The sequence below is a fragment of the Neofelis nebulosa genome, chromosome 9 (assembly GCF_028018385.1).
Source record: "Neofelis nebulosa isolate mNeoNeb1 chromosome 9, mNeoNeb1.pri, whole genome shotgun sequence".
NCBI lineage: Eukaryota > Metazoa > Chordata > Mammalia > Carnivora > Felidae > Neofelis > Neofelis nebulosa.
The window spans coordinates 69,699,405-69,715,106 of NC_080790.1; the positions used below are offsets into that span (position 1 = coordinate 69,699,405).

Here is a 15,702-nt window from a genome sequence, read left to right on the forward strand (position 1 = left end):
AATTTAATATACAACTACAATAAGTGTGACAACCTGTTTTCCTAAGTCACAACTAATTAAAGGGAGTATACCAACAAAGCTAGGCATAGGCATCTGGGCCAAGACAAAAAAAGAGGAGGAAGAGAGGGAAACAAACAAACAAACAAGAATAAAAGAAAATGCTAATAACACAGCCGAGAAGAAAAAGAGAAAGTCATTATAGTTACTGAAGTCTTTCAGAAAAGTTTGAATGATATTCCATTTTATACCTTTAAAAGCAGGCAAGTATATAATACAATACAAAAATATTCTCATCCAAAATATGTAAAATTTAAAGGTTAGGTCTTAAACAATAAATTTCAGTTATATGGAAATTTAGTGTCTTAAAACAGGTTATTCACATATGATGCTAAATAAAAGATATTACTGTATTGCTAACACAAGAATCTATTTTGGTTCATTTCAACTTTTGAAGAAAGTTCATGTGAAAAGCCTAGGATGAGTTCTTATCAGAAAAATTACATTTGCTTTGCAATCTTCTCTGACACCATAAATCCTCACTTAAATTCTTACTCTATGCTGAAACTGGATTGTAATTGATAGATAGCGTGACATTGTATTTGCATTAGAGATTATCATAAAAAGATCATGAAGAGGATCTTAGTACTTAGAAAAATCCTGCCTTCTCAATTAATTAATTGGTAGGGAACAGGTAAGTGACTCCTTTAGTTACATACCTCGATATGGTATAATTTTATTCTGTAAAGTCCTACCAACCAATTTTCTTTGTAGTACTACTTTAAAAAACTAAAACGAGTGCATCTCTGAGATTTAGGCATACATAGCCAAAGTTTTTAGGAATCCTCAAATCTCAATATTGTTTTGTCATTTCTACTACAAATTTAATATGAGGAAAGTATACAATTTGATGAACCCTTACTCATAGGAAAATGCTCAGCAACATAGGGCTAAATAAATCCAATCAACTGGCTGTCATTTATGCAAATTCAGCACAATATATTTCTTTGTGAGTGTCTAATGTTGGCCCTTTTATTATTTTTAAGATGGTTTCAATGGTTTTCTCCAAACTTGACGAATCTAAGTAAAATCACAAGTATGAAGAATTTAAAAAAGGAACTTATATACTCCCTCCCATATAAGTGATAGTTACATTAATGTGATTCTCTATTAGCAAATTTCAGAAGGATCCACCTAGTTTCCAGGCAGTCTCTAAGTATATAATCATATTCTCAATTATCATGCTTTATAAAATATTCAACATGCTACCCTCCAACCCTCAAAAAGTGAATCTCCCAAGCTATTTCTGTAAGAAAAAAAAATTGTGCTCACTTTGGCAGCACACATACTAAAACATAAGAAAAAAATTATTTGAAGCATTACAACATTCTTTTCTCACCTCTAGGTTCTGATATCTAATCTTGGGGCACCATAGCATTAATCACTATCACAAAACCAAAAACTACTTGAAGATTAAAATCATTTTTAAGAAGTTTTGAAACAGTGAAAGTAACCTAGAAATGATCTTTAATATCATCCTTCTTTTGCACAAAGTGTTTTTAAAGCTCAGAAATTTGCTCAAATCATATGTCTAATAATAACAAGCATACAATGAATTCTTCATAGATATTCACTATAGATAAGTGCTTTACATGGATTGTTCCATTTAATCATATCAACAAGGTAGGTATTATTACTGTCCTCATTTTACAGATGCATCTTGGTGAGGATACAAAATTTTTTAAGTGTGAAAGGCTACAGAACTAGAAATCAAGTGTTTTTTTTTGGGGGGGGGGAACTTATTTTTTATATCACCTTTTAGTGCATAATTAATCTTCTATCTAAACAAACAAAATAAAAAATAATTTTTAATTCAGGTTTTATACTTAATTTAAGAACATTTATAGAATGCAAAAACCTTGAGCTAACAAATTTCATAGAATTGGAACCGCCATAATTAATCTGAGAGCACATGCTAAAGTTAGGGACATCTGATAAACTGAAATCATAACATGACTATCCATCTAGTTCCATATGCATAAAAATAGTTAAATCTTATTTCATTGGTTCTTAGAGGCATTTTTTTTTCACTTTTTGAACTATGAAATCAGGATGCTCCTTACAACTGAAGGCGTGTTATAAATGATACTGATCAGGAGGCAGATATTACAGTCACTGTTGCATGACAGGTGTACATGAACTAGCTGGAAGACTGAAACTTTTTTTTTTTTTAAGTTTAAAAGTAAAGACCATTCATGGAAAAATACGAATATATTTTATACGATTATATACAATTATATATACGATATACATATATATATGAATATATGTGATTGTTCTCTGAATACTTTTCTTGGCACTTTCTTACCAGATGAAGAAAGTTTCAGAATCTAAATTTGCAACATAGTGGCAGGCAGTATGCACTCCTTGAAGAAATGCTACATAGAAAATATGTGGACAACAGAGGCTTTGACGCTGCATAAAAAGTCTTTGGATATGGACAATGTTAACTCTAAGTGAAAAAAAAAAAGGCACCAAATCCTGCCTATTAAGAAATTAGAGGGGCGCCTGGGTGGCGCAGTTGGTTAAGCGTCCGACTTCAGCCAGGTCACGATCTCGCGGTCCGTGAGTTCGAGCCCCGCGTCAGGCTCTGGGCTGACAGCTCGGAGCCTGGAGCCTGTTTCCGATTCTGTGTCTCCCTCTCTCTCTCTGCCCCTCCCCCGTTCATGCTCTGTCTCTCTCTGTCCCAAAAATAAATAAAAAACGTTGAAAAAAAAAAAAATTAGAAACATCTCAGTAAATTTTCTCTTTAGTATATGCACAAAAGTAATATATGATAAAGTATCAATGTATAAATACATCTACAAGAGATCCTTAAATATGAGTAACAAAAATTTAAAGTGACTTATAGTCAATATTTCTATTTTTTTTTTTCTTAATGACATAGAATGATGGGGCATTTTTCAATGATGGTGCCCTACATATGTTAAAGCATGTTAGTATATGACTTGATGATGATGATTTTGTGACTAAATTGCATCAAATAAAAGAGCACACTTCTTTAAAGATGACCAATAATTTTAAATTTCTAAATGCTAACAACCCAAGTTCAGCTAGGAAAATTTTGTGAAAGAAAAGACCAACATGGACAAATCTTACATAGCATACTATTAAAAAGTAGGATCAGTGTTTGATTTTGGTGGGAGGAAGACCAGGACAGTTTTGAAAAGGATTATGAGGAGATGTTCCAATTGCTAGTAATGTTTTATATTTGAACTGAGTTGGTAGCTGTGTGGGTATTTGCTTTGTGATTATTCACTCAGCTGTGCATTTTGGTTTTGTTGCTATTTATACCTGTGATAATATGTTTCAATGAAAAAGGGAAAACATTTTAATACTTTAATAGGCATGGAACAGATACAAAATAGTCATAATAGTTATTAAAATTTATCCTGAAAGCAGTAGTGCATATTAAAATTTATCTTGAGGCAGTAGTGCAATTTCCACAATGCTGAAACTAAGAAAAAGTAATATTTGATGTACCTAATATCATATAGGTAATCAGTACTAGAGATAGACTGACTCTATATGAATAGACTCAGACTCTATAATGCCACAAGCAGTTAAGTAAACAGTATTAACTAATGTACAGGATATAGAAAAAAGTCAGAACACTTAGGGTATGAGGCAAAGAAATTAACAACATTCTCTGAGAGAGAGATTACAACTTTCTGGCCTCAAAGACTCCCCTGTATGTGAGAAATTATAGATGAAAATGTTTGGAGTAGGGGGAATCACATCAAAATTTCTACATGCCTAAATCTCCACACACCAAACCCAACGTACGTAAGAAACACAAGTTTGGGGCATTTGTGTATGCAGGTTTAACTGACTATGTGTGGGAGACTCTCTCAGCTATGTGTTCCTTCTCCGTGATGTATACTGCTCCAGATATAGCCAGGGAATGATTTATAAAAACATTCATATACTGTTACATATTTATCCACAGGCTCTAGTTTTATCAATTATTTTTCTTTCCAATTTAATTCATGACTTTCTTACTCACTTCTCCTTAGAAACTATGCAGAGGGCAGTGCAACAACATCTTTGAAGTAGTATTAGGAAAAAGAGTAGTTCAATTTAGGATTCTGTAATCACTGAAAATACTTTCAGAAATAAAGGCAAAATAAAGAGTTTTGAAAATATACTATCAGAAGTGGAGAGAATGTGCCATCTTGAGACCTTTACACTAATAAATGTTAAACAAGTGTATTTCAGGGAAAATGAACAAACTAATGAATAATGCCAGAAGTGGTAAATATGTGGGTACACATTCAAGATAATTATTCTCATTTCTTTATTCTCTCTAAAATTAATGACTCATAAAACAAAAACTGTAACAATGAATTGGGATTTTCAAAAAGTATTATGACACCCAGAAACCACATTGCTTCTACATGTATCCTATACTATCTTAGTTCCAATTAGTTCTTTATTTTTTTTTTCAATATTTCCACACTCAGGTTGTATCCACTTAAGTAACTGTATTTTGTTTATGAATACTATATGGCCATCCATTTCAGACAAACTTTAACCAACTCTCTTCTGAAGTACCCAGTAATGAAGGATATTGTCCTCAAGTGTGTGTTGTGGTGTGTATGTGTGTGTGTGTGTATGTGTGTGTGTGAAAACTGAGGGTTCTTGTTTTTTTTATGTGTTAAATAAAAGCCATAGCCAAATGCAACACATTGATTTGTCTTAGTTCTTTCTTCTAGGAGAATATTTACCTTAGTTGGATGATTGTCCACAGTCTTTGAGATATAGCTCTTCTCAGTTCAAGGAACACTGTAATAAGTAAACCAGACTCATTTCCAGGTAATGCATGGATGAATCTTAGAAACTTTGCGCTATATGAAAAATTCCAGAAATAAACACTATATTCTCTATAAGTGATATTATATGGAGTTCTGAAAAAAGCAAATCTATAGTAATGAAAAGCTGACCAGTGATTGCTAGGGACTAAAGATAATAGAACAAGATATAAATGATTGACTTTTTACATGATGGAAATAGTCTATATCTTGTATGTGATAGTAGTTACACATCTGTGTGTGTGTGTGTGTGTGTGTGTGTGTGTGTCCAATGGAATTATACACTAAAAAGGTGAACTTTATTATATGTAAATTATACTCCAATATAACTAACTCCCTAACCACCCCATCCCAAATAAAATTCTTATAATCATATTCCTCACTTCTGGAGATAAATTGTCTGGAGATTTAGTCAGATTAAGGCTTCCCCTGTGTCTTGTCTATTGGTTGTATAAATAGCTTTGGATCCACCCTTATTTATTATTCATGTCCCTGAGTATATTATCTGCATATTTAATCAGTGAAATCATTTGGAATCCTTCTTCCTTCGCAGGATCTTTTTGGTGTTGTTTCTGACATCACTCAGAATATTATTGGAGTCTTTTCTTTCCACTGTTTAATGTCTATGTTTGGTTAGGTGCACTGTCAACTAATGCCCAAAAGCAAACCAATAGCTGATATTTACTGAGTATCTCTTAGGTACCAGTCACCCTTCAAAACTCTTTACATGTACTTATTATTTGTTGTTCATGATAACCTTGGCGAGCACATTATCTTCATTTTATACATGAGGAAACTAAGACACAAAGAGAGTAACATGCTCACGCTCAAAGAACTGGAAAAGGTGAAGCTGAGGTAATTGTCTTTCATAATGTAAGTAGCAAGTAGATTTGTCAGTCAATTATTGGGCCTCACATTCCAAATGTCACTGTTTTTATTCTCCTGGATTTTACCAGAAATGTCAAACAACATAGTTCTTTATAGTCACACCTTTAATCTGATAAAAATACAAAAATTTAAATATTCCTTTATATGTGACCTGATTTACCAGCCAATGCAGAAACATCAAGTTGCACACCACAGTCTGTCAATTAAGAACGGGCTGTTCATCGGGTGCCTGGGTGGCTCAGTTGGTTAAGCGGCCAACTCTTGATTTCACTCAGGTCATGATCTCATGGTTTGTGGGTTCAAGCCCTGTGTTGGGCTCTGCACTGACAGTGCAGAGTCTGCTTGGAATTCTCTGTCTCCCTCTCTCTGCCCCTCACTCTCTCTCTGTTCCTCACTCTTCCTCTCTCTCTCTCTCTCTCTCTCTCTCTCTCTCTCTCTCTCTCTCTCAAAAATAAGCGAATAAACTGGAAAAAAAAAAACCCAGAATGGGCTGTTCATGATGACTGTAGTTAACACTACTATATGATACACATGGCAGAAGTTAAGAGAATAACTCCTAAAGTTCTCACCACAAGGAAATATTTTCCCTTTTTATTTTTATTGTATTTATGTGAGATGATGAATGTTAGCTGAACTTAATGTGGTAATAATTTCCCACTATATGTAAGTCAGACCATCATGCCATACTCCTTAAACTTGTACAGTGATGCATGTCAATTATATCTCTATAAAACTGGAAAAAATAAATAAAAATGGAAAAAAAGAATGCATTTTCTTTTTTTCCTGAGAAATTGCTTTCTGCCCCCCAATATTAAGTCACCAAGGCCTATCAGCTGTTTATTTTATTTTATTTTATTTTATTTTATTTTATTTATTTATTTTTTTTAATATTTTTTTTCAACGTTTTTTATTTATTTTTGGGACAGAGAGAGACAGAGCATGAACGGGGGAGGGGCAGAGAGAGAGGGAGACACAGAATCGGAAACAGGCTCCAGGCTCCGAGCCATCAGCCCGGAGCCCGACACGGGCCTCGAACTCACGGACCGCGAGATCGTGACCTGGCTGAAGTCGGACGCTTAACCGACTGCGCCACCCAGGCGCCCCATCAGCTGTTTATTTTATTGGTCAGACAGGCCTATTATATTGAGAATCTGAAGGTATCAATATATCTACATGTATCATTTCTTTAATGACAGAATCCAATATCCTCTTGTCCTCCAGGGAGTCTGAGCTATTTGAATTTTATCACAGTTTTGTGCTTTGGTAACTCTAGACATCCTCAGTTAGCAAGTTCACTTAAAATTTAGTTAAGAGCAGGGGCACCTGGGTGGCTCAGTCTGTTAAGCATTGGCTGTTGGTGTGTGCAAGGGCATGATCTCATGGTTCCTGGGTTTGAGCCCCCACATTAGCTCTGCACTGACAGGGTGGAGCCTGCTTGGGACTCTCTCTCTTTCTCTGCCCTTCTCCCTTTCTCAAAATAAATAAATAAACTTAAAACAAAGCTTGGTTAAGTACAGATTTTGATGTCTCCTAGCTACTTGAGCAGTAGTGGCTGGATTTCCTAGTCACTCATAATACCTACACCAATGATTGTACTTCTGGTATTAGAATAAATATCAAATCTCTCAAAACAGAGATGTGATTAACATTTCTATTGCTGTTACTTCTTTTTCACCTTTTTATTCCTGCATCCTTTTATTCTGTCAAAGACTACTGTGGAGTATCTGTTTAGAGCATCTAAAAAATAGTGTAAATTGAAACTGAACTCCAATATTTGGAGATCAAAGAAAGCTTCCCACCATGAGCTTTCATACGAAGAAATCAGCACATGGCCCCAAATCTCTGCCCTGGCATCAACTGGCATTGTTATCTCTCTTCCAGGGCTATTTTCTCTATACAGATTTCTTTTGTTGGGGATTTCTATTCCCAAGTCACTTGCTCTCACCCTTGCTAATTATCAAAATTAAGTTAGATGCTGCAACCAAGTTTTAGTCAAAACAGAGTAATCTTCACAGTCAGAGAGCACTTGATCCTGTGGTCCATAATAAGGCAGCACTGGCACATTAAGGGATTGACCATTAAAAACTTGCTTTCCCATTTCATATGGCAAACAGCCACCAAATTTATCCAGTTTTAACTAATACTTTCTTTGCTCCAGGTCTTTTTTTCCCTCCAATTTAATTTTGCTTTATTTGCTTTATCAATTAGTTTCATATTTGGCAAAATTTCTCCAAACCCAGGCCTTGAAATGATAACTTGAGTATCCATTTACTTGGGAGGTGAGTCCAAGATCACCAATTAGACTGTGGGAAAAGTCAGACAGAGAAGAAAGGAAAGCTCCACCAAAGGGTGTGTTACTGAGTGTAGTAGAGGGTTGCCAGATAAAATGATGGATGTCCAGTTACATTTAAATTTCAGATAAAGAGTCAATATTTTTAAACATATAAGTATGTACCAAAATTTGCATGGGATATATTCACGCTAAAAAATATTTGCTGTTTACCTAAAATTTAAATTTAACTGGGAAATTTGTATTTTTATTTGCTCAAGCTGGCAATTCTGGCATGGTACCACCATGGGCAACTAGAGATCAATCCTGAGAAACCAAATGGAATATGTTTCAAAATCATCTCCTCAAAGGACAAGATCGCTGACTTCCCAATTTTGTTTAGGGTTTTTCTGATTGCTTAACTCTGTTCTCCCTTTCCCCTCTCTGGACTTCATTCAGAGTTGTGCCTGCCTGCCTCAGCAAGCTCCCATGCATCGTATTGGAGAAAGCCCTTGGCAGAGAAGAGACACATGGGCTTGAAGGGAGAAAAGTGCGTCTCTGGCCAGGGCTTCATTCTCCTGAATACAGTTCCCAGCAGGAAGCCCTGTCTCAAGGCTGCAGCTCCTGGTGAGCTCTTGTCTTCACTATTTCTTCCCCCTTCTTCAGCCCAAGGGTTGGCAATGGCTTTAAACACATTTTGGTTCCCCGATTTCTTAATGTCATTTGTCTGTCACTTTAATTCTTCATCCCTCTGTAACTAGTCACTTAATAAAGTACTAAGAGATTTTGACTTAAACTGCATGAGGCAAATTTTATTTCTTGCTCAGACCTCGAGTGACAGCTTATATAATTTTATGTATTTTTCTGAATACGCATACTATTGTTTCTCAAAATAAAACAAAAATAAGCAAGAGAGGGGAAAGAAACACACAAACATACCCAGAGCATGCCTTATGACTGTTTAATTGGTGGTGTGGAAGGAAGAATCTGTTTAAGTAGAACTTGGTTCTTTCTTTCCTTGAGACTGGCCAATGTACAGGAAAGTTGCATTCTGGTATAGTAAGTGAGCTTTGTGGACAAGGTTAAAATACTGGTGAGTATCCTCAATTCAAGGAAATAACAGCAAATACATCTGGATGCATGCCTAAGTCATATCCTCCAATATTTTCCATCAATAATAAATTTGATTCTTATCCTCATTGGTCTGAGTCCCATTTTATATATTTCAGTTGATTTAGAAAATAAGTTGAAAAGAGAAATTTCACATGGAGCCTTTAAAATTGGATTTGAGGAACAAAAACAGAGGGAAGAAGGAATTATGGTATGCATAAATCATGCTAATTAAGTCCTTATGTATTAGCCATTTAGGACCATACAGATTATTTTACTTTAATAATGTTTACTGAATTATATTGTGCCAGGAGGTTTGTTTTTCACTTTCGTGGTTGACTTTCAACTGGCATAGCAAGGGCAACATTGATATGATCATAAGATATTTCTTCTTTAGCCTCTTGATGTGATGGATTATATTAATCACATTTCATATAATGATTAGCCTTGTATACTTAGAATAAATCCCACTTGGTCATGGTTTATAAGTCTTTTTCTACATTGTTAGATTTGCTAATATTTTGTTGGTATCTTTGCACACATTTTCATGAGTGGTACTGGTCTGTTGTTTTCCTACTTTGTAATGTCTGCTTGATTTTGGTATTAGAGTAATTCTGACCTCATAGAATGAATTAGAAGGAGTTAAAATGAGTATCCTTTCTGCTTCTATTTTCTGGGGGAGATTGTAGAGAATTGTCATAATTTTCCCCTAAATATTTGGTAGAATTCATCAGTTAACTCATCTGCACTCAGTGATTTCTGTTTGGAAAGTTATTAATTATAGATTCAATTTCTTTAATGGATATAGACCTATTAAAATTATCTTATTGTGTAATTTTTGATAGCTTGTGCATTTCAAGTAATGGGTCAGTTTCATCTCGATTGTCATATATGTGGACAAAGACTTGTTCATAATAATCCCTTATTATACTTTTAACGTCTTGGGAACAGTAGTGATAGTCAGGTACTGCCTTTCATTTACAATATTAATAATTTATAGCTTTTCTCTTTTTTTCTTAGTTGGCCTGGCTATAGATTTATTAATCTTATTGATCTTCTCAAAGAACTAGCTTTTGGCTTGGTTGTCTAGAGTTGGCCTTGTAAATCTACAATTGTAAACAGTATTTGGGAAAATAACTTTAGAGATTATGATAGCTATAGTAGGTAGTTACACATAAGATTTTGATAAGATCTGAGATAGGCAGAACAGGAAAATCAGTACAAAATACTCAGAGAAAGAGTATAAATGGATGAGTTTCAAGATGGCAGTTATTATATATGCAAATTCAGGTACTGTCTTCCCAGGAGGTTACATGGTAGGGAAAGGTCTAATATTATGGAAAGGGTTAGATGTTCTTCAAACAAGAGACTATCTTCTGGGTGAGGTAGTCCTATTCAGAAAGATAAAAAGGACAAGATACATTTGATCAATGAATTCTTGTAATGGATCATAATATTGATTTTACACTTTCTAATCATGGGAAACTCCATAAGATAATATACAGAGAAATTTTTTAGACAAATAAATTTCTGGGCCATAAAGTGAGAGAGAAAGAGAGAAAGAGAGTAAAATAAAAGACATTCATATTCAGAAAGAAGCATAAACCATATTTAAGATAGAAAAAAAGAAAAGAACCTATCTAAGCAATTAAAAAAAAAAAAAACACTTTTCCCTGACATGAGTAGGAGGATATAAGAAAAATATCTATATCCTAGGGGGACCTGATTAAGCATCTGACTTCAGCTCAGTCATGATCTCACAGTTCGTGAGTTCCAACCCCTCATCAGCTCACTGCTGTTAGTTCAGAACCCGCTTTGGATCCTCTGTCCTTCCTCTCTCTGCCCCTCCCAAACTCATGCTGTCTCTATCAAAAATGAATAAACATTAAAAAAATATATCTATATATCTACATATCTCTATCTCTATAAACTAAAAGTATAGGAATATGTGGAAGAAAACAATGTTCTTGTCACCATTGAAATAACAAAAGCAGAGAAAAATAAAAACCATGATGTAAATAAATACCAGAGAGGCATTACTCTTAACATGGCCTCTAGGACTTATCAAGAATCAATAGCATTTGTAGACCAAGAATTTGTTGAGTGTAATTCTCCAGCTGGAATGAAAGGGGGAAAGTAAAGGTAAACAATTGCAAGACTAAGGATTCATAAAACCAAGGATTCATAGTTCTGAGCCATCCAATGTCAAATGAATTTAACTCAAAATGGCAGTGACAGAAGCTATTTGGACAAGAAACAGTAGAAATTGCATGTCAAGACGGAACCCATATGATCTGTGCCCCAAACATAGGAATCAAAGGGAAATGAAAACTAAAAGTTCTTCATCTGTCAGAAATGTGCTTTAAATATTATCTTGTCACTGAGATTTTCACCATTGCAATTACTATACTTTTATTATGTTAAGAATGTCAGAAATATTACAGTCTTAGAGAAGAGGAAAGATTTTTTTTAGTGCTTTTCTACCCTCTGTTTTTTCAATAGTATATATAATAGTTTCTTTGGTGAGATATTTCTACAAATAGAATTAATTTCACAGGCTGAAACAAAGAAAGTCTTCGCATTTTATTATCCTCCTTGCAGGTACCAATAATTTTTCCCATAATATTTGGAATGTGATAAGCCAATGCTGTGATAATACTTTATATTCTATTTAACTCCGGGTTCTTCAAAAGATGGAATTATGAGAGACCAGATAACTGCTAAGGTCTTAAAGGATTTCTTTGGAAGACATTCTATATTACAGCTGCTAAAAGAATCTAGCTCTACCAGATATCAAGAATCACTTTTGCTGAGTTTAGTAGAATAAGAAATTAGATAGGATTAATTTTGGATTCAATTGCTTTGAACTAAGATAACTGGACTACAGTCCATACTAACTAGAATTTATATAAATGTCCTTTATAATATGGTTAGGAACATAAACCAATTCAAATGAAGGGAAAAAATACATCTACATTACTGTCATTTTTTAAAATCAAATAATTTCCTGTTTAGGATTTCTTACTATGCAAAATTTAATGGTAGGAATAGGTAATGTGTAAAGTTTCTTCTAGTTCCCCAAACTTGTTTTATATGTTTTAATATGAGAATAAATTTACCTTAAAACAGACCATTATTCTTGATAACATAAAGTACAAAAAGGTTCATTTCATAAATAACATATATAATAATGTATTTCATAAAGTTTTATAACTGTATTTATTCCTACATGTACACATGGGGTTTCTGAGGCAGGCAGAGATTTATTGTTACAGCAATAAGCACTCCCAGTCCCGCCTCCCCACCCCTCCCACCCCCAGTCTCCAATTTCCCCCTTCTGGGTGACCTTCTATATGTATTAGGGTCTATACTATAAGTGAGGAAACGTAATGGTTAACATAGGAAAACTGGTACAGTAGCCTTCCTTTCCTCTTGAGTGAGGTGAACCTATTTCTCTAAGGCAAACAAATTCTCCTTAGAACAAAAGGGAAAAGATCCAGGTTACTTATCCTTTGGAATATAAATGCAGGCAGAAGATAAGCCAAGCCTTTCTGAATTTATAACCCTGGAATGCCTTCCTGGCTCCAGTTCTGGTCCCTTTTGAAATGCAAATACATTCCTCAGACTGGTAGATCTCTCCCAATGGCCTCATTATTTACTTACCCTTTAACTTCAAATCTCCTCCTTGACCCAAGTCCCAAATTTCTGTTCTCAGAAAGTCCTACGCATGCAGAAACATAAAAATGTCTACTTCCTGACATATGAAACTATATTTTCAAACTAGAATTACTTTTAGAACTTTTTCCTTTGGATCAATGATTCTCAGTGTGTGGTCCTTTGACCAGTAGCATTAGTTCCAGCTGGGAAATTGTTAGAAACATGAACTCTTGGACCCCCACCCTGGCCTTCTGAATCAGACACTCTCTGGATTGGATCCAGCAATCTGTTTTGTTTTGTTTTTTCTACAAGCCCTTGTGATTTGGATACAGATTAAAGTTTGATAATCATTGTTTTAGATACATAATTAATAATATTAACTTTCCCTCCCAATTTATTGTGACAAAATATACATAATATATGTATTTACCTGGGCGTCTGGGTGGCTCAGTCAGTTAAGCATCTGACTTCGGCTCAGGTCATGAACTCATGGTTCATGGGTTCGAGCCCCACTTCAGGCTCTGTGCTGACAGCTCAGAGCCTGAGCCTGCTTTGGATTCTGTGTCTCCTTCTCTCTCTGCCCCTTCCCCTTTTGTTTTCTCTTCTCTCTCTCTCTCTATTGAAAATAAATAAAACATTAAAAAAAATAAAATATATATATGTATTTACTATTTTAACAATTTTAAGTGTATAATTAAGTGCTATTGGGGCGCCTGGGTGGCGCAGTCGGTTAAGCGTCCGACTTCAGCCAGGTCACGATCTCGCGGTCCGTGAGTTTGAGCCCCGCATCGGGCTCTGTGCTGACGGCTCAGAGCCTGGAGCCTGTTTCTGATTCTGTGTCTCCCTCTCTCTCTGCCCCTCCCCCGTTCAGCTCTGTCTCTCTCTGTCCCAAAAATAAATAAAAAACATTGAAAAAAAAATTTAATTAAGTGCTATTAAATACAGTTAAGTTTTTGTGCAACTATTTCCACACATCCCCTCAATTCTTTTCATCTTGTAAATCCTGGAGTCTATACATATTAAACAATAACTCTTCATTCTCCTATACCCTTAGCCTTTGGCAATCACCATTCTACTTTCTGTTTTTATGATTTGACTACCCTAGGTGGAATCACACAGTATTGACCTTTCTGTGACCAAACTATTTCCCTTAGCAAAATGTCCTTAAGGTCCACTGATGTTGCAGCATATGTCAGAGTTTCCGTCCTTTTAAGGCTGAGTAATATTACATTGTATTATAGGTTCTAAAGACAGGCTGTCCCAAGGTGGGTCGCTTCAGCATAAAGATTATATTTTGAACTTGAGGTAATGAGACTCTGTGGACTCAAGAGAAATTTTTTGCCCCTTACTTAGCTATTTGGCCAAATTAGGGGTCTTTCCCAGAATAAATTCAACTACTAGAGTTAAATTTTATCTGAGTGACCCATCTGTATGGCAGAGCAAACATCTAATTACCAAACATCTGCTCTTCTTATTGCCCTGTGAATTACATTCCTTTTCTTTGAAGTTCTAGACCCTTGTCTCCTCCTTAGTTCAGGATGACCTAAAGACTTCATTTTGCCTGACTGTCTTTGGAATTTCCACGTGTATGCGGATTCCCTGTAGGAAATTAAATTTTATTTTCTCATGTTAATCTGTTCATGTCCAATTTAATTCTTAGTCCAACTAGGAGGATCTAGAAAAAGACAGAACATTCTCGCTCCCTGGCCTTATGTGTATTTCACAGTTTGCTTGTCTCTTTATCCTCTGATCAACACTTGGGTTGTTTCCATTTTTTAGCATTTTTGAATAATGCTCCTATGAACATAGGAGTACAGATATCTCTTCAAGACCCTGTTTTCAATTCTCTTGGATATATAGCTAAAAGTAGAATTTCTGGATCATATGGTAATTCTATTTTTAATTCTTTGGGAAACCATCATACTCTTTGTCACAGGGGCTGCACCATTTTAACATTAGCACCACAGGAATTGCACAAGAATTTCTTTCCCTTGTGCAATCCTTGCCAAATTTTTATTTTCTTTCTCTTTTTAAATAGTGAATATCCTAGGGGGTATGAGTTGATATCTCATTGTAGTTCTGATTTGTGATTCTCTAATTATTAGTGATGTTGAGCATCTTTTCATGTGCTTATTGGTCATTTACATATTTTCTGTGGAGAGATGTATATTTGATTCCTTTGTCCATTTTTAATAAGTTGTTTGTTTTTTGTTGTTGTTGAGTTTTAGGAATTCTATATATATTCTGAATTATATATATATATATATATATATTCTGTATATATTCTCAATCCCTGGTCAGATACATGATCTGCAAAAATATTCTCCCATTCTGTGGGTTTTCCTTTTCCTCTGTTCATAGTGTCTTTTGATGTATAATTTAAAAAATATATATGAATTCTAAGTTGTCTATTTTTTCGTTGTTGCCTATGCCTTTGGTGTCATATCTAAGAAATCATTGCCAAAACATATATTGCAAACTTTTTGCCCTTTGTTTTCCTCTAAAAGTTTTATAGTCATTTAAAATTTTTTTAACATTTATTTATGTTTTGAGAGACAGAGACAGATTGCGAGTGGGGGAGGTGCAGAGAGAGAGGAAATCACAGATTCTGAAGTAGGCTCCAGGCTCTGAGCTGTCAGCACAGAGCCTGATGTGGGACTTGAATTCATGAACCACGAGATGATGAGCTGAGCCAAAGTCAGAGGCTTAACTGACCTAGCCACCCAGGCGCCCTTAAAAGATTTTTAGTTTTAAGTCGTACATTTAGGTCTTTGATCCATTTGAGTTAACTTTTGTATATGATATTGTATAAAGGTCTAACTTCTTTCTTTGGCATGTGGATATTGAGTTTTCTCAGTGCCATTTGTTGAAAACATTGTCGATTCTCATTGAATGGTCTTGAGACAATTG

General features: G+C 35.0%; 1 long non-coding RNA gene across 1 annotated transcript in view; it reads right to left on the reverse strand.

Annotated features, from left to right (window-relative positions):
• Positions 1-15,702, reverse strand: part of LOC131486220 (uncharacterized) — a 141,337-nt gene that overhangs the window by 16,727 nt on the left and 108,908 nt on the right. The window lies entirely within an intron of this gene.